The sequence below is a fragment of the Mastomys coucha genome, unplaced genomic scaffold (genome assembly GCF_008632895.1).
Source record: "Mastomys coucha isolate ucsf_1 unplaced genomic scaffold, UCSF_Mcou_1 pScaffold22, whole genome shotgun sequence".
Classification (NCBI taxonomy): Eukaryota; Metazoa; Chordata; class Mammalia; order Rodentia; family Muridae; genus Mastomys; species Mastomys coucha.
This window is the reverse complement of record NW_022196905.1, coordinates 32,248,638-32,253,454: the sequence shown is the minus strand read 5'-3', so window position 1 is coordinate 32,253,454 and position 4,817 is coordinate 32,248,638. Positions and strand designations below refer to the sequence as shown.

The 4,817-nt window shown below is 49.7% G+C and overlaps 1 long non-coding RNA gene across 1 annotated transcript in view; it reads left to right on the top strand.

The window, feature by feature from the left end:
• The window catches only part of LOC116070511, a 31,392-nt gene that overhangs the window by 2,121 nt on the left and 24,454 nt on the right, over nucleotides 1-4,817 (top strand). The window contains exon 2 of the long non-coding RNA XR_004110439.1: nucleotides 3,335-3,438. This is a non-coding gene — a long non-coding RNA (uncharacterized LOC116070511). The remainder of the gene's footprint in view (nucleotides 1-3,334; nucleotides 3,439-4,817) is intronic.

Sequence of the window (4,817 nt, the reverse complement as noted above, 5' to 3'; positions counted from 1 at the left end):
CTGTTAAGGGAAGGACCAGGTCATGTCTGCCTGGAGTACCAGTTCCTAAAGCTGGCCTGGCCATCATTTACCCCTCCCTCTCATGTCACCTCCGCTGCAGAGGGACAGCCCATGGTTTCCTTTATAAATTCTATCATTACCATGTAAGAGATGGCTAGATAGGATGAATCCTGAATCAGCTTTAGGAATGGAAATCTGAGGGAACTGTTCATGTCCACTCCTGAACCTCAGATTCACAGAAAGGGCTCAGTCTGCCAGGAGGAAACTCACTGGCTCCTGTACCCTGTCTCTGCAGCCACTAATGAAACTGCACTTGGTCTGTCAGCATCCCTTGGCAGGTACAGTGAGTCAGCACCACACTTACAGCTTTAGACAAAGAAGCTGACATGGTCCTTGGAACCTGCAGTTTCCTCCAAGACTAAATATTTGTTTTTCCACCCTGTGGCACAATTGCTCTTAAGCCAAAATACATGGAGCTCACCCATAAAACCGGTATTCTGGAAGGAAGAAATGGTAGGAAGCCTGCTGACTGGCCACCTGCCACCTGCCATGCTCTGCTGGAATTCCAACAGGGATCTGGAGAGCTCTGGCTGTGATAGGTGAGCACCCTAGCCTGGGAAGAATGCTGCACAGGGTCACGCAGTAAGTGGAGATGAGAGAAGCAACCAGCCCTGATGGAGCTGAGAGGTCAGAAATGAGTTCCCTCTACCTACCAGGGGTTTGAGGACAAGGGCTCCTGGTGCTCTGTAAAACAGCAGGAACTGGGCCTGGGGTGGTCCACCCAATTCCCTTGAGCCTTGAGCCCGGTAAGCTCCTGGCATGCACAAGCAATATTTCCTAGATGATGCACTCCTGTCTCTCAGTTGTGTGCAGATGGTCCTAGATGGTAGATGCATGTTTGTTTAAAGGAGTTCTTCCTGCACCAGAGGAGAAAAATGCTGCAGAGGGCATCCTTGGGAACCAGTGGGGTGTATGGATGAAGGCCATGGAGCCAGTGCTGATGTTCTGTAGTGGGGTTATATAAAAGAGCATCCTTGCTCTTAGCCAATAAGCGCAGAAGTGCTGGAGACTATCTTCCTATCTGCTACTGCCCCAAACAGTTAAAATAGCAGCAATTTATCACTGCTTATATAGAACTCAGTAAGCTGGGGCAGCTGAGGCTCAGCTGGATGGCTCTTCTGTGTGGGAGGAGTCTGCAAGGATGGCGAAGGTGGCTGCAGTCAGGTGACAGCCTTGGTGTGTGTGTGTGTGTGTGTGTGTGTGTGTGTGTGTGTGTGTGTGTGTGTGTGTGTCATGTGAGGCTTCAGTCACATGTTGGGAGTGAATGGGCCATTGTGGGACCACCTGGACCTCACCTTTATATGGTGGGTGTATCCCAGGAGGGATGAACAGGAGCTTTCTTAAAGCCAGGTCCAAGAACTGGCACAGAATTACTTCTGCCACCTTCTATTGGCCAAAGCAAGTCATTAGAGTCACTTCCAACACCCCACATGGGGTCACATCTTGTGTGTGTGTGTGTGTGTTCCTGGGCATGGAGCCCGGGACCTCACACATGCTAGGCTGTTGATCTACCACTGAACTGTATCTCGAGCCTTCTCGTTTTTTCCTTTTTTTATTTTGAGATAAAAATCTCACTAGGTTGCCAAAATCAGGATGGCCTTGAACTTGTGATCCTCCTGCCTCAGCATGCATACACACTTGCACATGATGTGATAGTTAAGGTGGCCCTGCACCACTAGGTGTATGTGTTATACGAATGTGCATGGAGGTCATAGGAGGAAGCCAGGTGCACTTCTCTCTCATTCTCTACCTTGTTACCTTAAGATAGGGTCTCTTACTGAGCCTGGAGCTAGGTTGGCACTCAGCATGTCCCTGCAATTCTCTTGAGAAGACCTAGTTGTAGCCACCTACCTATATCACAGAGCACCTTGGTTTCCTTTTCTGGTCCTGTGATAAAATACCCTGACAAGACAGCAGCCATCCAAACTAAGGGCTTTCCTGGCAAATGGACTTTTGGAATCAAAGCAAGGATGTCCACAGAAAATGGACCAACAGCTGGCCTTCCTTCTGCCCCGTTCACAGCTCAGGCCCCTACCTGTCATGCAGAGACAGCAAGGCCTCCCCAAGGCCAGCACAAATCTGAAAAACAGCCGTCAAACCCTGCTTTGTGCCCAAGGCTCAGGAGCGAAGAGACCGAACCCCTCCAGGAGCAGAATTACAGCTGTCAAGGAGGCAAGTCAGGAGTGACTGGGTTGCAAGAGGAATGCAGACCTGAGAGGACTCCAGGGCAGGAGTCTGCAGGGCCCAGTTTTGTGAGTTGAGGCCAAACTGGGAGACATCATTCTAAAAGCTAGAGAAGTTCATTTCCAGCAGAGAAGGCAGCAGGTACAAATGCTCTAAGATGCTCTCAAGCACAGCTGGAATGTTAGAGGGGAAGCCATCTGTGGTAGCAGTTGAGGCCACAGCGCTAGGAGATGCTCAGTAATTAAAGCCCTTGCCTTGAAGTCCATAGATGCTGAGTGAGTATAGTGGCCTGCCAGACTTCATGCATGCACATGTGCATGCATTTTACACACACACACACACACACACACACACACACACAGAGAGAGAGAGAGAGAGAGAGAGAGAGAGAGAGAGAGAGAGAGAGAGACAGAGACAGAGACAGAGAGAGACAGAGACAGAGAGACAGATAGACTGAGAGACTGAGAGACAGACAGAGACAGGCAGACAGACAACAAAATCTAGGCCACCATTAGGGGACAGAGTACCAAAGCCCATTCAGCCCCTGCACATCAGTTCCCAGGTCCTGAAGTCACACAGAGCTCTGGAAAACACCTTGGCTGGGCCATTCCCTAGTTGTGTGCCTTTGAGCAGGTTTCTCAGCCTCTTTGTGCTGTTTCCTTATCTGTAATCTAAATACTACTGACTCTGGAGGTAAAACATCCAACATGGGGACACTAAAGAGTCTGCCATAGTTCCTTGCTGAAGACGTTTAGCCAACAGTTTTTACTCCCATCCTTGAAGTTGCTGTGGTCGTTGTTCCTCCAGCTGCCTCCACTGTAGGATTTCCAGCCTCATTCCAGGCAGCTTTATCATCATCATCACCACTGGCACCGTTAGAACCACCGTAGCACAGCATCACCATCACCTTTACCATCAGGACTACCATAGCATAGCATCAGCACCATCACACAGGCTCCTAGTGTCCCCTGGTGACAGATCTCTCTGAGGGAGCCCACTTGATGGTTTCAGGACTTGAAGCTGATTTTCTCTGGCTTGTGGTGGTTCAAAACTGCTACCCTGGCATTCTTTCCTCTGTTTATTGTTTTAGAAAATCAACTAGAAAATTGCTTTCTTCCTGATATGGGTCTCCAGCCTGAAGCATCGAGATTTTCCACTGGCATCTCGGAATGTTCTCTCATCTGAAACCTTAAAGTAAGCTCAGTTCTGACTGAGGCTGGGAACTGCATTGAAGACTTAGCCAGATCTCTCTCTCTCTCTCTCTCTCTCTCTCTCTCTCTCTCTCTCTCTCTCTCTCTCTCTCTCTCACACACACACACACACACACACACACACACACTGCCATATCCAGTCCCTTCCTGCCAATGAAGGTCTTGCAACAGAGTTCCAGTACCTAAGATCTATGAAAATAAAGGTTAGTGTAGAAGTAGGCAGGGGTGGAATGGGGTAGGAGGATGCCTGAGGAGGAAAAGAAGTCTGTGGGAGGGGAAGGGGATAAGAGATGAACCTAGGAAAGAGGGGTTTGAAAAGGGGGTTGGGGAAGCAGGTAAAGGGGAAATGGGATATAAGGTAGAGAAGAGAGCTCTGGTCCTGAAAGGAGGGGGACATGGAGGGGTGTAGGAAGAAATTAAGGCACGCTGGGAAAAGAAACCTAGGAGGGGGACCTAAAGGGAAGAGGGGTGTGGGAGGAGGAGCTTGGGAGACTAGAGGGGTCTGGGAAAAGAAGTGGAGGGGAGAGGAGCCTGGGCAGGTATCTCAGCCCTTTTAGGACTCACATCAAAGATGGGCCTTAAAGGATCCATTCTTCCCCTCAGTTCGGGAGGTGGTATATCACAGGAATGATGCTGGCCACCTTGCTTCCTGTAATGGTTCTGCCTCTGGTTTATAGATGCTTCCTCTCACTGTACATAAATACATGGCAGAGAGGGAAAAGATGTGCTGGGGAGGCTCCAATGTCTTCTCTAGTAAACATGAAGAACCTACAGAGCATCTTGTCCTGGAGTGCTGGGGACAGGAGAGCTATAGAGGTAGACAGAAGGTAGGTCTGTCTGAAAGGGCCTGGCAGGATGGATGGATGCTGGGGAATGAAGGAGGAGGCAGCATCCAGTCTCAGCTGTGGGGCTGGTTAAGTGGAAAAGCAACAAACAGGAGGCTAGGCTCAGCTGGAGTCTCTCTACCTTGGCCATCTGAAGGTGGAGAAGAAGGCTGGATTGGGTAGATGTTCAGAGACATTGCAGAGGGGACCCTGTGTACTTTTTGGTAACACCCGCTGTCCTGCCAACCCCTGAGAGTTTGTAGCCTTCAGTGAAGGTTTCCCTTTCAACTCTGCTGTAAGGATACAGCTTGGTGCTAAGGCAAAGGGTACTGTACAAGCTTGCTTCTTGGCCCAGCAAAGCTGAACAAAAGTGATAGTTGATGGATCTCCTGTACAGCATGGTTCAGGGACCTGGGCTCTTCTCCTCATGGTTCTATTATCCCAGAAGCTGACTACAGGAATGGGACACATTAACTCCATCCCCAGATCCCACTGGCAGACCTGAAAGGGAAGCTGAAAAATGTGAATCAGCTTCAGG